This window comes from Garra rufa, chromosome 1, assembly GCF_049309525.1.
Source record: "Garra rufa chromosome 1, GarRuf1.0, whole genome shotgun sequence".
In the NCBI taxonomy this organism is placed as follows: Eukaryota; Metazoa; Chordata; class Actinopteri; order Cypriniformes; family Cyprinidae; genus Garra; species Garra rufa.
The window spans coordinates 66,553,648-66,575,710 of record NC_133361.1 but is presented as its reverse complement, the minus strand read 5'-3'; the positions used below and the strand labels follow the sequence as shown (position 1 = coordinate 66,575,710).

General features: G+C 44.7%; 15 non-coding genes across 15 annotated transcripts; all 15 read left to right on the top strand.

Annotated features, from left to right (window-relative positions):
• Positions 1–1,878: 1,878 nt before the first annotated feature.
• trnat-cgu (transfer RNA threonine (anticodon CGU)) lies at positions 1,879–1,952 on the top strand. The gene has a single exon. It is a non-coding gene; the product is annotated as a tRNA-Thr (tRNA).
• A 1,986-nt stretch (positions 1,953–3,938) lies between these two features.
• On the top strand, positions 3,939–4,012 carry trnat-ugu (transfer RNA threonine (anticodon UGU)). The gene has a single exon. It is a non-coding gene; the product is annotated as a tRNA-Thr (tRNA).
• Positions 4,013–4,723: 711 nt separating this feature from the next.
• Positions 4,724–4,797, top strand: trnat-ugu (transfer RNA threonine (anticodon UGU)). The gene has a single exon. It is a non-coding gene; the product is annotated as a tRNA-Thr (tRNA).
• A 543-nt stretch (positions 4,798–5,340) lies between these two features.
• trnat-agu (transfer RNA threonine (anticodon AGU)) lies at positions 5,341–5,414 on the top strand. The gene has a single exon. It is a non-coding gene; the product is annotated as a tRNA-Thr (tRNA).
• A 201-nt stretch (positions 5,415–5,615) lies between these two features.
• On the top strand, positions 5,616–5,705 carry trnar-ucu (transfer RNA arginine (anticodon UCU)). The gene is given in 2 exon segments: positions 5,616–5,652; positions 5,670–5,705. It is a non-coding gene; the product is annotated as a tRNA-Arg (tRNA).
• Positions 5,706–9,686: 3,981 nt separating this feature from the next.
• Positions 9,687–9,760, top strand: trnat-cgu (transfer RNA threonine (anticodon CGU)). Its single transcript has one exon. It is a non-coding gene; the product is annotated as a tRNA-Thr (tRNA).
• Positions 9,761–11,746: 1,986 nt separating this feature from the next.
• Positions 11,747–11,820, top strand: trnat-ugu (transfer RNA threonine (anticodon UGU)). Its single transcript has one exon. It is a non-coding gene; the product is annotated as a tRNA-Thr (tRNA).
• Positions 11,821–12,531: 711 nt separating this feature from the next.
• trnat-ugu (transfer RNA threonine (anticodon UGU)) lies at positions 12,532–12,605 on the top strand. Its single transcript has one exon. It is a non-coding gene; the product is annotated as a tRNA-Thr (tRNA).
• A 543-nt stretch (positions 12,606–13,148) lies between these two features.
• Positions 13,149–13,222, top strand: trnat-agu (transfer RNA threonine (anticodon AGU)). Its single transcript has one exon. It is a non-coding gene; the product is annotated as a tRNA-Thr (tRNA).
• A 201-nt stretch (positions 13,223–13,423) lies between these two features.
• trnar-ucu (transfer RNA arginine (anticodon UCU)) lies at positions 13,424–13,513 on the top strand. Its single transcript is given in 2 exon segments — positions 13,424–13,460; positions 13,478–13,513. It is a non-coding gene; the product is annotated as a tRNA-Arg (tRNA).
• Positions 13,514–17,494: 3,981 nt separating this feature from the next.
• Positions 17,495–17,568, top strand: trnat-cgu (transfer RNA threonine (anticodon CGU)). Its single transcript has one exon. It is a non-coding gene; the product is annotated as a tRNA-Thr (tRNA).
• Positions 17,569–19,550: 1,982 nt separating this feature from the next.
• On the top strand, positions 19,551–19,624 carry trnat-ugu (transfer RNA threonine (anticodon UGU)). The gene has a single exon. It is a non-coding gene; the product is annotated as a tRNA-Thr (tRNA).
• Positions 19,625–20,335: 711 nt separating this feature from the next.
• On the top strand, positions 20,336–20,409 carry trnat-ugu (transfer RNA threonine (anticodon UGU)). Its single transcript has one exon. It is a non-coding gene; the product is annotated as a tRNA-Thr (tRNA).
• Positions 20,410–20,952: 543 nt separating this feature from the next.
• Positions 20,953–21,026, top strand: trnat-agu (transfer RNA threonine (anticodon AGU)). The gene has a single exon. It is a non-coding gene; the product is annotated as a tRNA-Thr (tRNA).
• Positions 21,027–21,227: 201 nt separating this feature from the next.
• trnar-ucu (transfer RNA arginine (anticodon UCU)) lies at positions 21,228–21,317 on the top strand. Its single transcript is given in 2 exon segments — positions 21,228–21,264; positions 21,282–21,317. It is a non-coding gene; the product is annotated as a tRNA-Arg (tRNA).
• Positions 21,318–22,063: the final 746 nt, after the last annotated feature.

The window sequence follows — 22,063 nt, the reverse complement described above, 5'->3', positions numbered from 1 at the left end:
AATATATACAAATAGATAATATATGCAAATAGATTAATTAAACCCGTTGCTCATATATTTTAAATTGTTGCTCTCGTTTTAACGTCGTAGATCACATGATAACGTCATCATTGCGGATCGCATTCATACTCAACGAGATTTGGCTGTAGAGTAGGTACTCTTTTAGCGCTTGTTAAGTACTAGGGGTGGGAATCTTCAGGCACTTCACGATCCGATCCGATTCCGATTCTGGGAGTCACGATCCGATTCCAAAACGATTCTTGATCTACATTTTTTCCCCAATTAATTCTTCTGCTGTGCAAATACAACTTTACAATTTTAAAAACATGTAAAATTGCAGTTTCTATGCTTTTTGTTTATAGTTGGAATCTCTGTAAAAGTAGGTGTGTCAATCTTCACCGGTTTCAAGATTCAAGTTAATTACTGTTTTCATTAACAACTAAATATCACGATGAACACATTCTCAGTTTTCAATAGTACTGCACATGGCTACATTTTCATATTTGTTTTATATCAAATTTAATTTGGGCCAACTTTACTTTATTTTTTAAATTATGTAAGCAAGGTACTTTTTAAAACAATTACTTATTTAAAATAAGTTTTCTTCAGGTATCTGAAAGTTTACAGACAATAGTTTTTCTTTTTTCCTCAGCATTACTGCCATTTTATTATTACTGATGAGATCATAGACAGGCAGCTTTAACAGGCTGCATTCAAACTAATGCACAGCAGTGGCGAGAGGTGACACTTTTATTTACCAGGTATGCTGAGTGCTAAAACCACCAGTAATACCAAAAATAATAATATCTTTACATTATTTAGACACCAATAAAATCAGAGACCAAATCATATTTTAATATTTCCTCTTTTTCCTGTTTATTATTATTTTAAAAATATATATATACATTTTATATAGGCTATTTTTTTCTGTGGACTTTAAACTTTTGAATTGTTGAGAAATTATGAAAGTATACATATTATATATAATATACAAAAATACAATACATTTTTGGCAATCAGGATCTGGCAGCAACAGCGCGTTTTTCCGCTTGGGCGAGCGCTTCTCGGACAGCTTACCCCACGAATGAAATCACGCGCATGACAGAAAAACAGAATGCGCATCAATTCTGAGGAGTCAAGGAAGATGCGGAGAATCTGCTTGCCCAGAAGATTCAAATAAGGGATTCATTTATAAGCATGTTTATATTATTTAACACGTGAACGCATTCTCTCTGACAGCCTGAGTATGCAGGGCATTAGCAGCTTACTGTATATGGACGGAACGCCAATGATGCACAGATCTATTTCAATATATCAGATGTTTTGTCCTGCTCTGAAAACATAACTGACTGTATGTACAGTTTCGTTTGAAACTATTCCAAAATGCAAGTGCATTTAACCGCATCCGCAATCGAGCTTTAGGACGAACAAACACAAAGCGCACGTGAGTCTGTCAGTGCAACAGTTTCTTGCATTCCAGACGGCAGAAATGAACGCATATCTAAAGTAAAACACGACGGATGGAAGCACACTGTCAAGCATTATGCGCACGTGTCTCACAGTGCAAATTCTGTGCGCTGTAGCCAGCCGCGTCTCTAGCGCGCACACGTGCCATATGCAGAAAAAAAAAACAAGCTCAGAATCGATTCTGAAATATTAGGAATCGATTCAGAATCGTTGAAGAGAGAATCGCGATGCATCGATGCATCGATTTTTTCTCCCACCCCTATTAAGTACCTACTTATTGAAATTAAGTACCTACTCATTAAGTATGCGATTTCGGATGCAGCCACTCTCTTTTAAGCGTACCAGCACCTGGCCCGCCTCTGGATGTTTTGATCCTCTGAGTCACCCTCCCGACAGCCTTGCATGCGGTTTGGCGCCGTGGCTTAGTTGGTTAAAGCGCCTGTCTCGTAAACAGGAGATCCTGGGTTCAAATCCCAGCGGTGCCTTGGGCGGCTTTGCAGTCCAGCAAGCGCAAGCTTTTCCGAAAGCGACCCGGAAACAGGGATAGCTAGCGCAGCGAGTGGGTAATTTTGCAAATCGCCCAGACTCAGTTGTCGGCAAACGCCTTAAAGTTGTCCAGCGCACGGTCAGCCAACCCTTGGCCTCTTCTCTGGAAGCCTGGATCGTCTGAGTCGCCCTCCCGGAGGGCGAACGTGCTGCCAGGCTAGTCTAGTAAACAGGAGATCCTGCGTTCGAATCCCAGCGATGCCTTTGGTTGCGCGCCACAATACAGCCGAGCTCGTGCTTTACCGAAAAACGGACAGCGAATGGGGACACAGAGAAGCTCGAGGTAAGCGGGCGGTTTCTCTTGCAACACTACCCTCTCACCTGCTTTTGAAGGATAGCATCCCAGGCTAACTAGTCCAACCGAGGAGGCGCCGTGGCTTCGCCTGTCTTGTAAACAGCTGATCCTGGGTTCGAATCCCAGCGGTGCTTTTCCACCAGTGGCTGTCTCTGGCCTCACTGTTGGATGGGAGACCCCAACTACACTGCATATTTTTGAACCGTGCCTCAATTGTGCAAAGAACTGAGGATCTGTCTTTCTGCCCACACAGCGTGCCACTCGGCTGAGCTGGATGGGCACAAATCTGTAAGAAAAGCCCTCAGTGGCACAGCCTGGCATACCCACCAGACTCGTGCTTTTTGGAATTTTGTTAAGCCAGTACTAAGCCCATAATAAGAGTGTTGCCCTCGGACAGAAGAAACCATTTTGAGGCCTTCTGTTCTCAGCAAACATTGATAAAAAAAAAAGTCAATCATATTTAAAAGGTAGCAAAACATGCCCAAGAACCAATTTAGTGAGGTGTGGCAATCACTGTCTTGCATCAAGTGGAGGCAGCAGGACGTTCAAAGTGTTGATTCATGCATCCTCTGAGCCGCCCTCCCCATGCCTAACATGCGGGTTGGCGCCGTGGCTTAGTTGGTCAAAGCGCCTGACTAGTGAACAGGAGATTCTGGGTTCGAATCCCAGCGGTCCCTTGGGCTGAGCTCTAGTCCAGGAAGCGTACCCAAATTGTGCACAAACCTGCTTGCTCAGTGCACAGCTTGCCACTCAGCCAAGCTGGACGTGCTCTCTGGCGCAATGGATAGTGTGTTGGGCTTCTAGACTGCCAGATGAGGCCATTCAAAAGTTGTGGGTTCAAGTCCCATCAGATTTGTGCTTTTTGGAATTTTGTTAAGCCCATACTAAGGCCATAATAAGAGTGTTGCCCTCAGACAGCAGAAACCATTTTGAGGCCTCCTGTTCTCAGTGTACATTGATTTAAAAAAAAAATGTCAATCATATTTAAAAGGTAGCAAAACATGCCCAAGAACCAATTCAGTTAGGTATGGCAATCACTGTCTTGCATCAAGTGGAGGCAGCAGGACATTCAAAGTGTTGATTCATGCATCCTCTGTGCCGCCCTCCCCACCCCTTTACGTGCGGGGTGGCGCCTTGGCTTAGTTGGTTAAAGTGCCTGTCTTGTAAACAGAAGATCTTGGGATCAAATCCCAGCGGTGCCTTGGGAGGTTTTCCAGTCCAGCAAGCGCAAACTTTTCCAAAAGCGACCCGCAAACAGGGATAGCAAGGGCAGCGAGTGGGTAATTTTGCAAATCGCCCAGGCTCAGTTGTCGGCAAACGCCTTAAAGCTGTCCAGCGCACGGTCAGCCAACCCCTGGACTCTTCTCTGGAAGCCTGGATCGTCTGAGTCGCCCTCCCGGAGGGCGAACGTGCTGCCAGGCTAGTCTAGTAAACAGGAGATCCTGCGTTCGAATCCCAGCGATGCCTTTGGTTGCGCGCCACAATACAGCCGAGCTCGTGCTTTACCAAAAAACGGACGGCGAATGGGGACACAGAGAAGCTCGAGGTTAGCGGGCGGTTTCTCTTGCAACACTACCCTCTCACCTGCTTTTGAAGGATAGCATCCCAGGCTAACGGATCCAACCGAGGTGGCGCCGTGGCTTAGCTGGTCAAAGCGCCTGTCTTGTAAACAGGAGATCCTGGGTTCGAATCCCAGCGGTGCCTTTCCACCGGTGGCTGTCTCTGGCCTCACTGTTGGATGGGAGACCCCAACTACACTGTATATTTTTGAACCGTGCCTCAATTGTGCAAAGACCTGAGGACCTGTCTTTCTGCCCACACAGCGTGCCACTCGGCTGAGCTAGATGGGCACAAATCTGTAAGAAAAGCCCTCAGTGGCCCAGCCTGGCATATTGACCGGCTCTGTGGCGCAATGGATAGTGCATTGGACTTCTAGAATTCCAGATGAGGCCATTCAAAGGTTGTGGTTTTGAGTCTCACCAGAGTCACGCTTTTTGCCATTTTGTTAAGCCCATACTGCACAGTGTTGCCCTCGCACAGCAGAAACCATTTTGAGGCCTCCTGTTCTCAGCGTACATTGATTTAAAAAAAAGTCAATCATATTTAAAAGGTAACAAAACATGCCCAAGAACCAATTCATTGGCCTCTTCTCTGGAAGCCTGGATCGTCTGAGTCGCCCTCCCGGAGGGCGAACGTGCTGCCAGGCTAGTCTAGTAAACAGGAGATCCTGCGTTCGAATCCCAGCGATGCCTTTGGCTGCGCGCCACAATACAGCCGAGCTCATGCTTTACCAAAAAACGGACGGCGAATGGGGACACAGAGAAGCTCGAGGTTAGCGGGCGGTTTCTCTTGCAACACTACCCTCTCACCTGCTTTTGAAGGATAGCATCCCAGGCTAACGGATCCAACCGAGGTGGCGCCGTGGCTTAGCTGGTCAAAGCGCCTGTCTTGTAAACAGGAGATCCTGGGTTCGAATCCCAGCGGTGCCTTTCCACCGGTGGCTGTCTCTGGCCTCACTGTTGGATGGGAGACCCCAACTACACTGTATATTTTTGAACCGTGCCTCAATTGTGCAAAGACCTGAGGACCTGTCTTTCTGCCCACACAGCGTGCCACTCGGCTGAGCTGGATAGGCACAAATCTGTAAGAAAAGCCCTCAGTGGCCCAGCCTGGCATATTGACCGGCTCTGTGGCGCAATGGATAGTGCATTGGACTTCTAGAATTCCAGATGAGGCCATTCAAAGGTTGTGGTTTTGAGTCTCACCAGAGTCACGCTTTTTGCCATTTTGTTAAGCCCATACTGCACAGTGTTGCCCTCGCACAGCAGAAACCATTTTGAGGCCTCCTGTTCTCAGCGTACATTGATTAAAAAAAAAGTCAATCATATTTAAAAGGTAACAAAACATGCCCAAGAACCAATTCATTTTTGGTATGGCAATCACTGTCTTGCATCAAGTGGAGGCAGCAGGATGTTCGAAATGTTGATTCATGCATCCTCTGAGCCGCCCTCCCCACGCCTAACAAGAGGTGTGGCGCCGTGGCTTAGTTGGTTAAGGCGCCTGTCTAGTAAACAGGAGATCCTGGGTTCGAATCCCAGCGGAGCCTTGCAAACGACAGGTTGGATCTTTTTGCTCTCCCTTGGACCTGAGGCCCTTACAGTGCCTCTGCCTTTCAAATGACACCGCAATTGTGCAGAGACCCTAGGGTCTGTCCTTCCTGCAGAGAGAGCCTGCGCTCTCTTACCGTTGGACGGCCACAGACCCGAAAGGTCAACCTTCACGCGGCTCTGCTTGCTACCCCCTCATGGGCTCTGTGGCGCAATGGATAGCGCATTGGACTTCTAGACTGCCAGACGAGGCCATTCAAAGGTTGTGGGTTTGAGTCCCACCAGAGTCGTGGCTTTTGGCTTTCTAGTAACTCTCATACTGTGCAGTGTTGCCCTCAGGCAGTAGAAATTTGTAGACATTGGCTGCATCCGAAATCGCATACTTCCATACTATTTAGTAGGCAAAAAGCAGTAGGCGAAGAAAAAGTATGCATGAAATCTCAAACACCACAAAAGAGTAGGCGAGATTTACCAGGATGAAGCACTTTTTCTCGCGAGATTCAGGTGTACGTATACCTAAGTATCGTTCGAATATGCCTACTTACCTACTATATAGTAGGCGAAATGGGTACGTGAGAAGAGTAACCACAAAAGAGTAAGCGAGAGATCCCCAGATGCCTACTGCGTCCCGCCCAGATTTCGAAGTGCCGATCGAGGGATACTTTTCTACTTTTCTATCCCAGAAGCCCACGGGAGATCAATACGTCATCATCGAACGTGATGGAGAACAGCAACGAGGGTGTTTCCAAAAGTGAGTAACCTTACGCTGTTCCTTGTGTCACAATCGCGTAGAACAAACTGTTAAATCGCTTAAGGTGTAACAGTATAGTATATTTGTGATTGTCCTGTAAAAACATGTTGTATATGTATAGCATACAGGGGAGATCCAGTAAACACACGTATATCTCCAAAGTGAATGTACATAAACCACATACATCTTAAAGATGATTGTTAAATGTCTATTTAATATGTGATAGGAAAAAGTTCGAAAAGAATTGCAGATGAGCACGTAATAGACATCTGAGTGTTGTGTGCTGTTACAGTAGAATTCACTGTTGTCAACACTGTTTACTTTATATGAATGGAATGTAAATAAATGCATGTACATATAGTAACTGAACATAACTGATCTTTTTTATTTGTCCATTCATATTGTTGATAAATTCAGGAGCATTTGTGTTGGATAAAATGCGAGTGTAAATGCAGTGTTGAGCACATGAATCACAGAGGTGACTTGAAACTTTTCTGGATGTTACAGGGACAGGACGTGATGGACAGCAGAGACAGGTGAAGGTGGACACGGTGGTCAGCTGCTTCATCAGAATAAAGCTGCAGAATTGGCACAGCTATGTTGAGATGGCAGTAGTTATTTACAGGCTGTGAACTCATGATTGTCAGAACAATTACTTTGAACAAAGCTTTGTTTTATGTGTCTTTGACTTGTATTTATTTAACATCAAGGTTACTTTTATTTATTCTTTTACAAATTTGTTCATGTTTCTTGTTGTCAGTTAATAAAATATAGCATTAATTCATTACTTGACTGAGAATTGAGATGTATTCAGATTGACTGCATAGTCATGAATATGTCATGCATATGGCGTATTAAAAAAATGCATGTAGTTCATTTTACTAAAAATATTAATTAGTGGTTAGCATTTATCAGTATTATTGTTCATAAGAGTTGGTGTTGTCTAGCAATGCATTCCGAGGTCATCTTTAATTTCTAAGTAATACTTAATTCTTTCGAGTGTAAAATCAAAAGTCTTCTCCAAAGATGTGATCTTCCAGCAGCTGATTGACGTCTCCTTTGTGCAGATATTACAAACATTGCAAACAAGGAGGGCAACGTACTAGGTAGGGTTGTCGTGATGCCATTGGGTGTTCTGTGCACCCGTCGCCTTTATTTTATTTTATTAGCACTGCAGAACTTATAAGTACATACAACCGCAGGAAAAGATAGTAGGCTGTTTTATCAGTAAAAAAATCATAATGACAGAAAAAAACTGTAAAGGGTTTGCGTACATGTGATTCTCTACACGTGAAAAAAATATTAAATATCTTTAAATTATCGTAATATTCATTTAATCATAATGCATTAAAATTGCATGTGTTGTTTTTTGTTATTTATAATCCTCGGGGATGAAACAAGAGAAATCCCACAATAAAAAGAGGAAAACAAAGGAGATTTTAAGCCAGTTTTGCGTGTGGATAAACAATTTTGCACATAAATAAATTAAAAACATATTCAAGTGGTTACGATTTTAGGTTTTCGTAATAAAAAATAACATCTTTAAGGATTAAACTGGGTTATAGCCTAAAAACGTACTACAAACATAAAGGTATCTGTTTCTTCTGGAAGACCACAAAATGAGAAATTTGATCAACATCATAATATATACAAATAGATAATATATGCAAATAGATTAATTAAACCCGTTGCTCATATATTTTAAATTGTTGCTCTCGTTTTAACGTCGTAGATCACATGATAACGTCATCATTGCGGATCGCATTCATACTCAACGAGATTTGGCTGTAGAGTAGGTACTCTTTTAGCGCTTGTTAAGTACTAGGGGTGGGAATCTTCAGGCACTTCACGATCCGATCCGATTCCGATTCTGGGAGTCACGATCCGATTCCAAAACGATTCTTGATCTACATTTTTTCCCCAATTAATTCTTCTGCTGTGCAAATACAACTTTACAATTTTAAAAACATGTAAAATTGCAGTTTCTATGCTTTTTGTTTATAGTTGGAATCTCTGTAAAAGTAGGTGTGTCAATCTTCACCGGTTTCAAGATTCAAGTTAATTACTGTTTTCATTAACAACTAAATATCACGATGAACACATTCTCAGTTTTCAATAGTACTGCACATGGCTACATTTTCATATTTGTTTTATATCAAATTTAATTTGGGCCAACTTTACTTTATTTTTTAAATTATGTAAGCAAGGTACTTTTTAAAACAATTACTTATTTAAAATAAGTTTTCTTCAGGTATCTGAAAGTTTACAGACAATAGTTTTTCTTTTTTCCTCAGCATTACTGCCATTTTATTATTACTGATGAGATCATAGACAGGCAGCTTTAACAGGCTGCATTCAAACTAATGCACAGCAGTGGCGAGAGGTGACACTTTTATTTACCAGGTATGCTGAGTGCTAAAACCACCAGTAATACCAAAAATAATAATATCTTTACATTATTTAGACACCAATAAAATCAGAGACCAAATCATATTTTAATATTTCCTCTTTTTCCTGTTTATTATTATTTTAAAAATATATATATACATTTTATATAGGCTATTTTTTTCTGTGGACTTTAAACTTTTGAATTGTTGAGAAATTATGAAAGTATACATATTATATATAATATACAAAAATACAATACATTTTTGGCAATCAGGATCTGGCAGCAACAGCGCGTTTTTCCGCTTGGGCGAGCGCTTCTCGGACAGCTTACCCCGCGAATGAAATCACGCGCATGACAGAAAAACAGAATGCGCATCAATTCTGAGGAGTCAAGGAAGATGCGGAGAATCTGCTTGCCCAGAAGATTCAAATAAGGGATTCATTTATAAGCATGTTTATATTATTTAACACGTGAACGCATTCTCTCTGACAGCCTGAGTATGCAGGGCATTAGCAGCTTACTGTATATGGACGGAACGCCAATGATGCACAGATCTATTTCAATATATCAGATGTTTTGTCCTGCTCTGAAAACATAACTGACTGTATGTACAGTTTCGTTTGAAACTATTCCAAAATGCAAGTGCATTTAACCGCATCCGCAATCGAGCTTTAGGACGAACAAACACAAAGCGCACGTGAGTCTGTCAGTGCAACAGTTTCTTGCATTCCAGACGGCAGAAATGAACGCATATCTAAAGTAAAACACGACGGATGGAAGCACACTGTCAAGCATTATGCGCACGTGTCTCACAGTGCAAATTCTGTGCGCTGTAGCCAGCCGCGTCTCTAGCGCGCACACGTGCCATATGCAGAAAAAAAAAACAAGCTCAGAATCGATTCTGAAATATTAGGAATCGATTCAGAATCGTTGAAGAGAGAATCGCGATGCATCGATGCATCGATTTTTTCTCCCACCCCTATTAAGTACCTACTTATTGAAATTAAGTACCTACTCATTAAGTATGCGATTTCGGATGCAGCCACTCTCTTTTAAGCGTACCAGCACCTGGCCCGCCTCTGGATGTTTTGATCCTCTGAGTCACCCTCCCGACAGCCTTGCATGCGGTTTGGCGCCGTGGCTTAGTTGGTTAAAGCGCCTGTCTCGTAAACAGGAGATCCTGGGTTCAAATCCCAGCGGTGCCTTGGGCGGCTTTGCAGTCCAGCAAGCGCAAGCTTTTCCGAAAGCGACCCGGAAACAGGGATAGCTAGCGCAGCGAGTGGGTAATTTTGCAAATCGCCCAGACTCAGTTGTCGGCAAACGCCTTAAAGTTGTCCAGCGCACGGTCAGCCAACCCTTGGCCTCTTCTCTGGAAGCCTGGATCGTCTGAGTCGCCCTCCCGGAGGGCGAACGTGCTGCCAGGCTAGTCTAGTAAACAGGAGATCCTGCGTTCGAATCCCAGCGATGCCTTTGGTTGCGCGCCACAATACAGCCGAGCTCGTGCTTTACCGAAAAACGGACAGCGAATGGGGACACAGAGAAGCTCGAGGTAAGCGGGCGGTTTCTCTTGCAACACTACCCTCTCACCTGCTTTTGAAGGATAGCATCCCAGGCTAACTAGTCCAACCGAGGAGGCGCCGTGGCTTCGCCTGTCTTGTAAACAGCTGATCCTGGGTTCGAATCCCAGCGGTGCTTTTCCACCAGTGGCTGTCTCTGGCCTCACTGTTGGATGGGAGACCCCAACTACACTGCATATTTTTGAACCGTGCCTCAATTGTGCAAAGAACTGAGGATCTGTCTTTCTGCCCACACAGCGTGCCACTCGGCTGAGCTGGATGGGCACAAATCTGTAAGAAAAGCCCTCAGTGGCACAGCCTGGCATACCCACCAGACTCGTGCTTTTTGGAATTTTGTTAAGCCAGTACTAAGCCCATAATAAGAGTGTTGCCCTCGGACAGAAGAAACCATTTTGAGGCCTTCTGTTCTCAGCAAACATTGATAAAAAAAAAAGTCAATCATATTTAAAAGGTAGCAAAACATGCCCAAGAACCAATTTAGTGAGGTGTGGCAATCACTGTCTTGCATCAAGTGGAGGCAGCAGGACGTTCAAAGTGTTGATTCATGCATCCTCTGAGCCGCCCTCCCCATGCCTAACATGCGGGTTGGCGCCGTGGCTTAGTTGGTCAAAGCGCCTGACTAGTGAACAGGAGATTCTGGGTTCGAATCCCAGCGGTCCCTTGGGCTGAGCTCTAGTCCAGGAAGCGTACCCAAATTGTGCACAAACCTGCTTGCTCAGTGCACAGCTTGCCACTCAGCCAAGCTGGACGTGCTCTCTGGCGCAATGGATAGTGTGTTGGGCTTCTAGACTGCCAGATGAGGCCATTCAAAAGTTGTGGGTTCAAGTCCCATCAGATTTGTGCTTTTTGGAATTTTGTTAAGCCCATACTAAGGCCATAATAAGAGTGTTGCCCTCAGACAGCAGAAACCATTTTGAGGCCTCCTGTTCTCAGTGTACATTGATTTAAAAAAAAAATGTCAATCATATTTAAAAGGTAGCAAAACATGCCCAAGAACCAATTCAGTTAGGTATGGCAATCACTGTCTTGCATCAAGTGGAGGCAGCAGGACATTCAAAGTGTTGATTCATGCATCCTCTGTGCCGCCCTCCCCACCCCTTTACGTGCGGGGTGGCGCCTTGGCTTAGTTGGTTAAAGTGCCTGTCTTGTAAACAGAAGATCTTGGGATCAAATCCCAGCGGTGCCTTGGGAGGTTTTCCAGTCCAGCAAGCGCAAACTTTTCCAAAAGCGACCCGCAAACAGGGATAGCAAGGGCAGCGAGTGGGTAATTTTGCAAATCGCCCAGGCTCAGTTGTCGGCAAACGCCTTAAAGCTGTCCAGCGCACGGTCAGCCAACCCCTGGACTCTTCTCTGGAAGCCTGGATCGTCTGAGTCGCCCTCCCGGAGGGCGAACGTGCTGCCAGGCTAGTCTAGTAAACAGGAGATCCTGCGTTCGAATCCCAGCGATGCCTTTGGTTGCGCGCCACAATACAGCCGAGCTCGTGCTTTACCAAAAAACGGACGGCGAATGGGGACACAGAGAAGCTCGAGGTTAGCGGGCGGTTTCTCTTGCAACACTACCCTCTCACCTGCTTTTGAAGGATAGCATCCCAGGCTAACGGATCCAACCGAGGTGGCGCCGTGGCTTAGCTGGTCAAAGCGCCTGTCTTGTAAACAGGAGATCCTGGGTTCGAATCCCAGCGGTGCCTTTCCACCGGTGGCTGTCTCTGGCCTCACTGTTGGATGGGAGACCCCAACTACACTGTATATTTTTGAACCGTGCCTCAATTGTGCAAAGACCTGAGGACCTGTCTTTCTGCCCACACAGCGTGCCACTCGGCTGAGCTAGATGGGCACAAATCTGTAAGAAAAGCCCTCAGTGGCCCAGCCTGGCATATTGACCGGCTCTGTGGCGCAATGGATAGTGCATTGGACTTCTAGAATTCCAGATGAGGCCATTCAAAGGTTGTGGTTTTGAGTCTCACCAGAGTCACGCTTTTTGCCATTTTGTTAAGCCCATACTGCACAGTGTTGCCCTCGCACAGCAGAAACCATTTTGAGGCCTCCTGTTCTCAGCGTACATTGATTTAAAAAAAAGTCAATCATATTTAAAAGGTAACAAAACATGCCCAAGAACCAATTCATTGGCCTCTTCTCTGGAAGCCTGGATCGTCTGAGTCGCCCTCCCGGAGGGCGAACGTGCTGCCAGGCTAGTCTAGTAAACAGGAGATCCTGCGTTCGAATCCCAGCGATGCCTTTGGCTGCGCGCCACAATACAGCCGAGCTCATGCTTTACCAAAAAACGGACGGCGAATGGGGACACAGAGAAGCTCGAGGTTAGCGGGCGGTTTCTCTTGCAACACTACCCTCTCACCTGCTTTTGAAGGATAGCATCCCAGGCTAACGGATCCAACCGAGGTGGCGCCGTGGCTTAGCTGGTCAAAGCGCCTGTCTTGTAAACAGGAGATCCTGGGTTCGAATCCCAGCGGTGCCTTTCCACCGGTGGCTGTCTCTGGCCTCACTGTTGGATGGGAGACCCCAACTACACTGTATATTTTTGAACCGTGCCTCAATTGTGCAAAGACCTGAGGACCTGTCTTTCTGCCCACACAGCGTGCCACTCGGCTGAGCTGGATAGGCACAAATCTGTAAGAAAAGCCCTCAGTGGCCCAGCCTGGCATATTGACCGGCTCTGTGGCGCAATGGATAGTGCATTGGACTTCTAGAATTCCAGATGAGGCCATTCAAAGGTTGTGGTTTTGAGTCTCACCAGAGTCACGCTTTTTGCCATTTTGTTAAGCCCATACTGCACAGTGTTGCCCTCGCACAGCAGAAACCATTTTGAGGCCTCCTGTTCTCAGCGTACATTGATTAAAAAAAAAGTCAATCATATTTAAAAGGTAACAAAACATGCCCAAGAACCAATTCATTTTTGGTATGGCAATCACTGTCTTGCATCAAGTGGAGGCAGCAGGATGTTCGAAATGTTGATTCATGCATCCTCTGAGCCGCCCTCCCCACGCCTAACAAGAGGTGTGGCGCCGTGGCTTAGTTGGTTAAGGCGCCTGTCTAGTAAACAGGAGATCCTGGGTTCGAATCCCAGCGGAGCCTTGCAAACGACAGGTTGGATCTTTTTGCTCTCCCTTGGACCTGAGGCCCTTACAGTGCCTCTGCCTTTCAAACGACACCGCAATTGTGCAGAGACCCTAGGGTCTGTCCTTCCTGCAGAGAGAGCCTGCGCTCTCTTACCGTTGGACGGCCACAGACCCGAAAGGTCAACCTTGACGCGGCTCTGCTTGCTACCCCCTCATGGGCTCTGTGGCGCAATGGATAGCGCATTGGACTTCTAGACTGCCAGACGAGGCCATTCAAAGGTTGTGGGTTCGAGTCCCACCAGAGTCGTGGCTTTTGGCTTTCTAGTAACTCTCATACTGTGCAGTGTTGCCCTCAGGCAGTAGAAATTTGTAGACATTGGCTGCATCCGAAATCGCATACTTCCATACTATTTAGTAGGCAAAAAGCAGTAGGCGAAGAAAAAGTATGCATGAAATCTCAAACACCACAAAAGAGTAGGCGAGATTTACCAGGATGAAGCACTTTTTCTCGCGAGATTCAGGTGTACGTATACCTAAGTATCGTTCGAATATGCCTACTTACCTACTATATAGTAGGCGAAATGGGTACGTGAGAAGAGTAACCACAAAAGAGTAAGCGAGAGATCCCCAGATGCCTACTGCGTCCCGCCCAGATTTCGAAGTGCCGATCGAGGGATACTTTTCTACTTTTCTATCCCAGAAGCCCACGGGAGATCAATACGTCATCATCGAACGTGATGGAGAACAGCAACGAGGGTGTTTCCAAAAGTGAGTAACCTTACGCTGTTCCTTGTGTCACAATCGCGTAGAACAAACTGTTAAATCGCTTAAGGTGTAACAGTATAGTATATTTGTGATTGTCCTGTAAAAACATGTTGTATATGTATAGCATACAGGGGAGATCCAGTAAACACACGTATATCTCCAAAGTGAATGTACATAAACCACATACATCTTAAAGATGATTGTTAAATGTCTATTTAATATGTGATAGGAAAAAGTTCGAAAAGAATTGCAGATGAGCACGTAATAGACATCTGAGTGTTGTGTGCTGTTACAGTAGAATTCACTGTTGTCAACACTGTTTACTTTATATGAATGGAATGTAAATAAATGCATGTACATATAGTAACTGAACATAACTGATCTTTTTTATTTGTCCATTCATATTGTTGATAAATTCAGGAGCATTTGTGTTGGATAAAATGCGAGTGTAAATGCAGTGTTGAGCACATGAATCACAGAGGTGACTTGAAACTTTTCTGGATGTTACAGGGACAGGACGTGATGGACAGCAGAGACAGGTGAAGGTGGACACGGTGGTCAGCTGCTTCATCAGAATAAAGCTGCAGAATTGGCACAGCTATGTTGAGATGGCAGTAGTTATTTACAGGCTGTGAACTCATGATTGTCAGAACAATTACTTTGAACAAAGCTTTGTTTTATGTGTCTTTGACTTGTATTTATTTAACATCAAGGTTACTTTTATTTATTCTTTTACAAATTTGTTCATGTTTCTTGTTGTCAGTTAATAAAATATAGCATTAATTCATTACTTGACTGAGAATTGAGATGTATTCAGATTGACTGCATAGTCATGAATATGTCATGCATATGGCGTATTAAAAAAATGCATGTAGTTCATTTTACTAAAAATATTAATTAGTGGTTAGCATTTATCAGTATTATTGTTCATAAGAGTTGGTGTTGTCTAGCAATGCATTCCGAGGTCATCTTTAATTTCTAAGTAATACTTAATTCTTTCGAGTGTAAAATCAAAAGTCTTCTCCAAAGATGTGATCTTCCAGCAGCTGATTGACGTCTCCTTTGTGCAGATATTACAAACATTGCAAACAAGGAGGGCAACGTACTAGGTAGGGTTGTCGTGATGCCATTGGGTGTTCTGTGCACCCGTCGCCTTTATTTTATTTTATTAGCACTGCAGAACTTATAAGTACATACAACCGCAGGAAAAGATAGTAGGCTGTTTTATCAGTAAAAAAATCATAATGACAGAAAAAAACTGTAAAGGGTTTGCGTACATGTGATTCTCTACACGTGAAAAAAATATTAAATATCTTTAAATTATCGTAATATTCATTTAATCATAATGCATTAAAATTGCATGTGTTGTTTTTTGTTATTTATAATCCTCGGGGATGAAACAAGAGAAATCCCACAATAAAAAGAGGAAAACAAAGGAGATTTTAAGCCAGTTTTGCGTGTGGATAAACAATTTTGCACATAAATAAATTAAAAACATATTCAAGTGGTTACGATTTTAGGTTTTCGTAATAAAAAATAACATCTTTAAGGATTAAACTGGGTTATAGCCTAAAAACGTACTACAAACATAAAGGTATCTGTTTCTTCTGGAAGACCACAAAATGAGAAATTTGATCAACATCATAATATATACAAATAGATAATATATGCAAATAGATTAATTAAACCCGTTGCTCATATATTTTAAATTGTTGCTCTCGTTTTAACGTCGTAGATCACATGATAACGTCATCATTGCGGATCGCATTCATACTCAACGAGATTTGGCTGTAGAGTAGGTACTCTTTTAGCGCTTGTTAAGTACTAGGGGTGGGAATCTTCAGGCACTTCACGATCCGATCCGATTCCGATTCTGGGAGTCACGATCCGATTCCAAAACGATTCTTGATCTACATTTTTTCCCCAATTAATTCTTCTGCTGTGCAAATACAACTTTACAATTTTAAAAACATGTAAAATTGCAGTTTCTATGCTTTTTGTTTATAGTTGGAATCTCTGTAAAAGTAGGTGTGTCAATCTTCACCGGTTTCAAGATTCAAGTTAATTACTGTTTTCATTAACAACTAAATATCACGATGAACACATTCTCAGTTTTCAATAGTACTGCACATGGCTACATTTTCATATTTGTTTTATATCAAATTTAATTTGGGCCAACTTTACTTTATTTTTTAAATTATGTAAGCAAGGTACTTTTTAAAACAATTACTTATTTAAAATAAGTTTTCTTCAGGTATCTGAAAGTTTACAGACAATAGTTTTTCTTTTTTCCTCAGCATTACTGCCATTTTATTATTACTGATGAGATCATAGACAGGCAGCTTTAACAGGCTGCATTCAAACTAATGCACAGCAGTGGCGAGAGGTGACACTTTTATTTACCAGGTATGCTGAGTGCTAAAACCACCAGTAATACCAAAAATAATAATATCTTTACATTATTTAGACACCAATAAAATCAGAGACCAAATCATATTTTAATATTTCCTCTTTTTCCTGTTTATTATTATTTTAAAAATATATATATACATTTTATATAGGCTATTTTTTTCTGTGGACTTTAAACTTTTGAATTGTTGAGAAATTATGAAAGTATACATATTATATATAATATACAAAAATACAATACATTTTTGGCAATCAGGATCTGGCAGCAACAGCGCGTTTTTCCGCTTGGGCGAGCGCTTCTCGGACAGCTTACCCCGCGAATGAAATCACGCGCATGACAGAAAAACAGAATGCGCATCAATTCTGAGGAGTCAAGGAAGATGCGGAGAATCTGCTTGCCCAGAAGATTCAAATAAGGGATTCATTTATAAGCATGTTTATATTATTTAACACGTGAACGCATTCTCTCTGACAGCCTGAGTATGCAGGGCATTAGCAGCTTACTGTATATGGACGGAACGCCAATGATGCACAGATCTATTTCAATATATCAGATGTTTTGTCCTGCTCTGAAAACATAACTGACTGTATGTACAGTTTCGTTTGAAACTATTCCAAAATGCAAGTGCATTTAACCGCATCCGCAATCGAGCTTTAGGACGAACAAACACAAAGCGCACGTGAGTCTGTCAGTGCAACAGTTTCTTGCATTCCAGACGGCAGAAATGAACGCATATCTAAAGTAAAACACGACGGATGGAAGCACACTGTCAAGCATTATGCGCACGTGTCTCACAGTGCAAATTCTGTGCGCTGTAGCCAGCCGCGTCTCTAGCGCGCACACGTGCCATATGCAGAAAAAAAAAACAAGCTCAGAATCGATTCTGAAATATTAGGAATCGATTCAGAATCGTTGAAGAGAGAATCGCGATGCATCGATGCATCGATTTTTTCTCCCACCCCTATTAAGTACCTACTTATTGAAATTAAGTACCTACTCATTAAGTATGCGATTTCGGATGCAGCCACTCTCTTTTAAGCGTACCAGCACCTGGCCCGCCTCTGGATGTTTTGATCCTCTGAGTCACCCTCCCGACAGCCTTGCATGCGGTTTGGCGCCGTGGCTTAGTTGGTTAAAGCGCCTGTCTCGTAAACAGGAGATCCTGGGTTCAAATCCCAGCGGTGCCTTGGGCGGCTTTGCAGTCCAGCAAGCGCAAGCTTTTCCGAAAGCGACCCGGAAACAGGGATAGCTAGCGCAGCGAGTGGGTAATTTTGCAAATCGCCCAGACTCAGTTGTCGGCAAACGCCTTAAAGTTGTCCAGCGCACGGTCAGCCAACCCTTGGCCTCTTCTCTGGAAGCCTGGATCGTCTGAGTCGCCCTCCCGGAGGGCGAACGTGCTGCCAGGCTAGTCTAGTAAACAGGAGATCCTGCGTTCGAATCCCAGCGATGCCTTTGGTTGCGCGCCACAATACAGCCGAGCTCGTGCTTTACCGAAAAACGGACAGCGAATGGGGACACAGAGAAGCTCGAGGTAAGCGGGCGGTTTCTCTTGCAACACTACCCTCTCACCTGCTTTTGAAGGATAGCATCCCAGGCTAACTAGTCCAACCGAGGAGGCGCCGTGGCTTCGCCTGTCTTGTAAACAGCTGATCCTGGGTTCGAATCCCAGCGGTGCTTTTCCACCAGTGGCTGTCTCTGGCCTCACTGTTGGATGGGAGACCCCAACTACACTGCATATTTTTGAACCGTGCCTCAATTGTGCAAAGAACTGAGGATCTGTCTTTCTGCCCACACAGCGTGCCACTCGGCTGAGCTGGATGGGCACAAATCTGTAAGAAAAGCCCTCAGTGGCACAGCCTGGCATACCCACCAGACTCGTGCTTTTTGGAATTTTGTTAAGCCAGTACTAAGCCCATAATAAGAGTGTTGCCCTCGGACAGAAGAAACCATTTTGAGGCCTTCTGTTCTCAGCAAACATTGATAAAAAAAAAAGTCAATCATATTTAAAAGGTAGCAAAACATGCCCAAGAACCAATTTAGTGAGGTGTGGCAATCACTGTCTTGCATCAAGTGGAGGCAGCAGGACGTTCAAAGTGTTGATTCATGCATCCTCTGAGCCGCCCTCCCCATGCCTAACATGCGGGTTGGCGCCGTGGCTTAGTTGGTCAAAGCGCCTGACTAGTGAACAGGAGATTCTGGGTTCGAATCCCAGCGGTCCCTTGGGCTGAGCTCTAGTCCAGGAAGCGTACCCAAATTGTGCACAAACCTGCTTGCTCAGTGCACAGCTTGCCACTCAGCCAAGCTGGACGTGCTCTCTGGCGCAATGGATAGTGTGTTGGGCTTCTAGACTGCCAGATGAGGCCATTCAAAAGTTGTGGGTTCAAGTCCCATCAGATTTGTGCTTTTTGGAATTTTGTTAAGCCCATACTAAGGCCATAATAAGAGTGTTGCCCTCAGACAGCAGAAACCATTTTGAGGCCTCCTGTTCTCAGTGTACATTGATTTAAAAAAAAAATGTCAATCATATTTAAAAGGTAGCAAAACATGCCCAAGAACCAATTCAGTTAGGTATGGCAATCACTGTCTTGCATCAAGTGGAGGCAGCAGGACATTCAAAGTGTTGATTCATGCATCCTCTGTGCCGCCCTCCCCACCCCTTTACATGCGGGGTGGCGCCTTGGCTTAGTTGGTTAAAGTGCCTGTCTTGTAAACAGAAGATCTTGGGATCAAATCCCAGCGGTGCCTTGGGAGGTTTTCCAGTCCAGCAAGCGCAAACTTTTCCAAAAGCGACCCGCAAACAGGGATAGCAAGGGCAGCGAGTGGGTAATTTTGCAAATCGCCCAGGCTCAGTTGTCGGCAAACGCCTTAAAGCTGTCCAGCGCACGGTCAGCCAACCCCTGGACTCTTCTCTGGAAGCCTGGATCGTCTGAGTCGCCCTCCCGGAGGGCGAACGTGCTGCCAGGCTAGTCTAGTAAACAGGAGATCCTGCGTTCGAATCCCAGCGATGCCTTTGGTTGCGCGCCACAATACAGCCGAGCTCGTGCTTTACCAAAAAACGGACGGCGAATGGGGACACAGAGAAGCTCGAGGTTAGCGGTTTCTCTTGCAACACTACCCTCTCACCTGCTTTTGAAGGATAGCATCCCAGGCTAACGGATCCAACCGAGGTGGCGCCGTGGCTTAGCTGGTCAAAGCGCCTGTCTTGTAAACAGGAGATCCTGGGTTCGAATCCCAGCGGTGCCTTTCCACCGGTGGCTGTCTCTGGCCTCACTGTTGGATGGGAGACCCCAACTACACTGTATATTTTTGAACCGTGCCTCAATTGTGCAAAGACCTGAGGACCTGTCTTTCTGCCCACACAGCGTGCCACTCGGCTGAGCTAGATGGGCACAAATCTGTAAGAAAAGCCCTCAGTGGCCCAGCCTGGCATATTGACCGGCTCTGTGGCGCAATGGATAGTGCATTGGACTTCTAGAATTCCAGATGAGGCCATTCAAAGGTTGTGGTTTTGAGTCTCACCAGAGTCACGCTTTTTGCCATTTTGTTAAGCCCATACTGCACAGTGTTGCCCTCGCACAGCAGAAACCATTTTGAGGCCTCCTGTTCTCAGCGTACATTGATTTAAAAAAAAGTCAATCATATTTAAAAGGTAACAAAACATGCCCAAGAACCAATTCATTGGCCTCTTCTCTGGAAGCCTGGATCGTCTGAGTCGCCCTCCCGGAGGGCGAACGTGCTGCCAGGCTAGTCTAGTAAACAGGAGATCCTGCGTTCGAATCCCAGCGATGCCTTTGGCTGCGCGCCACAATACAGCCGAGCTCATGCTTTACCAAAAAACGGACGGCGAATGGGGACACAGAGAAGCTCGAGGTTAGCGGGCGGTTTCTCTTGCAACACTACCCTCTCACCTGCTTTTGAAGGATAGCATCCCAGGCTAACGGATCCAACCGAGGTGGCGCCGTGGCTTAGCTGGTCAAAGCGCCTGTCTTGTAAACAGGAGATCCTGGGTTCGAATCCCAGCGGTGCCTTTCCACCGGTGGCTGTCTCTGGCCTCACTGTTGGATGGGAGACCCCAACTACACTGTATATTTTTGAACCGTGCCTCAATTGTGCAAAGACCTGAGGACCTGTCTTTCTGCCCACACAGCGTGCCACTCGGCTGAGCTGGATAGGCACAAATCTGTAAGAAAAGCCCTCAGTGGCCCAGCCTGGCATATTGACCGGCTCTGTGGCGCAATGGATAGTGCATTGGACTTCTAGAATTCCAGATGAGGCCATTCAAAGGTTGTGGTTTTGAGTCTCACCAGAGTCACGCTTTTTGCCATTTTGTTAAGCCCATACTGCACAGTGTTGCCCTCGCACAGCAGAAACCATTTTGAGGCCTCCTGTTCTCAGCGTACATTGATTAAAAAAAAAGTCAATCATATTTAAAAGGTAACAAAACATGCCCAAGAACCAATTCATTTTTGGTATGGCAATCACTGTCTTGCATCAAGTGGAGGCAGCAGGATGTTCGAAATGTTGATTCATGCATCCTCTGAGCCGCCCTCCCCACGCCTAACAAGAGGTGTGGCGCCGTGGCTTAGTTGGTTAAGGCGCCTGTCTAGTAAACAGGAGATCCTGGGTTCGAATCCCAGCGGAGCCTTGCAAACGACAGGTTGGATCTTTTTGCTCTCCCTTGGACCTGAGGCCCTTACAGTGCCTCTGCCTTTCAAACGACACCGCAATTGTGCAGAGACCCTAGGGTCTGTCCTTCCTGCAGAGAGAGCCTGCGCTCTCTTACCGTTGGACGGCCACAGACCCGAAAGGTCAACCTTCACGCGGCTCTGCTTGCTACCCCCTCATGGGCTCTGTGGCGCAATGGATAGCGCATTGGACTTCTAGACTGCCAGACGAGGCCATTCAAAGGTTGTGGGTTCGAGTCCCACCAGAGTCGTGGCTTTTGGCTTTCTAGTAACTCTCATACTGTGCTGTGTTGCCCTCAGGCAGTAGAAATTTGTAGACATTGGCTGCATCCGAAATCGCATACTTCCATACTATTTAGTAGGCAAAAAGCAGTAGGCGAAGAAAAAGTATGCATGAAATCTCAAACACCACAAAAGAGTAGGCGAGATTTACCAGGATGAAGCACTTTTTCTCGCGAGATTCAGGTGTACGTATACCTAAGTATCGTTCGAATATGCCTACTTACCTACTATATAGTAGGCGAAATGGGTACGTGAGAAGAGTAACCACAAAAGAGTAAGCGAGAGATCCCCAGATGCCTACTGCGTCCCGCCCAGATTTCGAAGTGCCGATCGAGGGATACTTTTCTACTTTTCTATCCCAGAAGCCCACGGGAGATCAATACGTCATCATCGAACGTGATGGAGAACAGCAACGAGGGTGTTTCCAAAAGTGAGTAACCTTACGCTGTTCCTTGTGTCACAATCGCGTAGAACAAACTGTTAAATCGCTTAAGGTGTAACAGTATAGTATATTTGTGATTGTCCTGTAAAAACATGTTGTATATGTATAGCATACAGGGGAGATCCAGTAAACACACGTATATCTCCAAAGTGAATGTACATAAACCACATACATCTTAAAGATGATTGTTAAATGTCTATTTAATATGTGATAGGAAAAAGTTCGAAAAGAATTGCAGATGAGCACGTAATAGACATCTGAGTGTTGTGTGCT